This window comes from Phalacrocorax aristotelis, chromosome 3 (genome assembly GCF_949628215.1).
Source record: "Phalacrocorax aristotelis chromosome 3, bGulAri2.1, whole genome shotgun sequence".
NCBI classification, from domain to species: Eukaryota; Metazoa; Chordata; class Aves; order Suliformes; family Phalacrocoracidae; genus Phalacrocorax; species Phalacrocorax aristotelis.
In genome coordinates, this window is record NC_134278.1 from 28,443,075 (window position 1) to 28,445,637 (window position 2,563).

Sequence of the window (2,563 nt, forward strand, 5' to 3'; positions counted from 1 at the left end):
CTGTCAAATGACAGCCTAGCTTTGTACCATTGCATGGTGTACTGCCTATGTTTATAATGATTTTGATATATTTCTGTAGCTGATGGCTAGTAAGTAATAAGTAGTTATTTTATGTAGAATCATTTAATCTATGATCTTAGGTGCCAGAGGCCCTGTGGATATAGACAAATAATCCATAGCCAAGTGCTGATCCCTAAAGAAATACAGCCTGAAGAGTTGTGCAGAACAAGTTTTTAGAGGTAGAAGAAAGAACAAATATGCCACGTGCGTAAACTGCACTAAATGTAATTATTGGGCTGTAATGTGAAATTGCCAGACCAACGAAAGAAAGAACAGCGAGTGGAACATTTTTGGAACTGTGCAGTGTTACCCCAGGTGGACACTGGAGAAGAGAAGGACCAATCCCCACCATCAGCACCCTACTGCTTCCGATGAACAGCATGGGACTCTGGCCGATTGCTGTGTGGAGAAGAGTGCTGCTGATCCCAGGACCCCAAGGGGCAGTGGAGAGGTGTGTGCAATGCTAGAGGAGGGGATAGATTTGCTCGTAGTATTATGTTAGAGGTTTTATTTTCTCTACAATAGTTGACTGATTTCGGCTATGGATGTTGTAACTGGACTAAAGACTATTTGATTACAGTTAATATTTTGGACTAACCGTAAATCAGTGGCTTCTTACATGTAGAGTGTACCTCTAAGGGTACATAACTCGCACAGGGTTAGTGCAACACCAGGCTTTAAAAATAAAATATATTGTTTGTTGTTAGAAGAGGTTCTGCCAGGATTTACTGTTCCTTTTTTGGTCCTTTAATTATTCCTTAATTTCTTTAGGAACTGCTTTGTGTAAACTACCAAACCCATTACTCCTTTGGATATCAAGAATTCAAAGGACTTGTAGAAATTTGTCCCGAACAAAGGCTCTGCACCTGCATCCTGCAGGGCGGGGGTTGTTCTGGGCCCAAGAAGCAAGGAGTTATGAACACCTGTGGGCTTGGTTTCTCCTGTTGGTTAAACTCCCAGCAGTGCCACACCTCATGTGTGGAAGTCCATGGGTTGTATTAGGTGGTTAAGAAACTTGGCCTTGGGGTTTTGAAGTGTCCTTGCAAGGGGTAACTGTCCTCTAATTTGGAGGTGCCTTAGTGGATGTCATGGATCCTTTTAATAGACGTGAAACAGTTGCATACCTGCAGTGAGATTTGTGTTCCTAAGTGAAACAGCCGGGAGGAGAAAGAGTTTGTCAACACACTTGAATGCAGGCGGTGTTTCCCAGCCAAGGCCCACAAATTGTAAATCGTGATTCAGTGGAAACCTGCTTGTTACGGCCTAACCCCACTCTCGTGCAGATGTTGTCACTTGCTGTATGAATAAAGCTCTTAGTGCTTAATTTCTGAGCTTTGCTTGTACTTTGAAACCTGTCGTGCTGCAAATGGCTGCTTGCTCATGTATTCCGCAATGGATTCCTATGTTGGCACAAGAAAGTTACTTTTAGAAATTCAAACATAAAATTTAAAAATAAGTGTCTGTTACAAGAAAGAATATAAATGCACAAATTCTCTGAATTAAAAATACTAACCTGAAATGCAACAAACATAATGGTATGTGATAAAGCCTTTGTCCCTTATTGGTTTACTTCATTATTGTGAGTTTACCTCTCTTGATTAATAGTACTACAAATTGCTTTGGACTCTATTTTCTTCCCTTTTTTTTCCTGTCAGGTGAACTATAATAAAATATATAACAGAAAAACATCAAATTAAGGCATACAGTTACAAGTAGCTAGCAAGGGATTGAAATTAATGCAATTGTTGCTATTTGAAGAAAACTTATTTCATATTTTACACAGTTTGACTGTTGATTTTTTTTTTTGAAAGCAGACTATTTTGAATTTGATAGTGTACAAAAATTCTAAATGAGAATCCTCCTTTGGAGCAGTTGGACACCGAGGAACTGTGTCTTCTAGAATTTTAAACTCTTACTGCTTTGTAATTTCAATGAGAATCACTCCTTCCTTGATTATGGAGCTGTTTGAGATTGGAAAGGCAAAATCACTAAGAATATGTAAATCATTCACTTGAAAACATTTCCTGCATTGTAGTAGTGCTATTAGAAATTATTCAGATAAGGATTCTGAAAACCAAGTGACTGTGGTATGATTATGCAATAGTAAAAAATAACAGCAGAACCAAAAAAACCGCAAATCCCAAACCCTACTCAGTTACAAGTGGAAAAGAAAATGTATTTTTACAGTACAGTGTTGCAGAAGGATCTGTTTGCAAGCATTAGCTCTCCTTCTAAGTGTCTCTTTAAAGTAAACTTTTGTTATATTTTGCAGGTGGAAGAAAAACAGGAAACACAAGCATCTAAAGTTTGAAACTGTTCTGGACAAGATGCTTCTGTATTCTGGGTCAGTAAATGAGATATTAAGGTAATATTTGGTTGTGTTTCTGAGGGGATGCACACAATGGTGCCTGTTGCCCAAAGACAGCCCTGCATAGGCATGGTGGTCACGCAGGAAGTACTGTTGTTTACAGCATCTGATCTTAAGTGTACCACAGTTAAATTT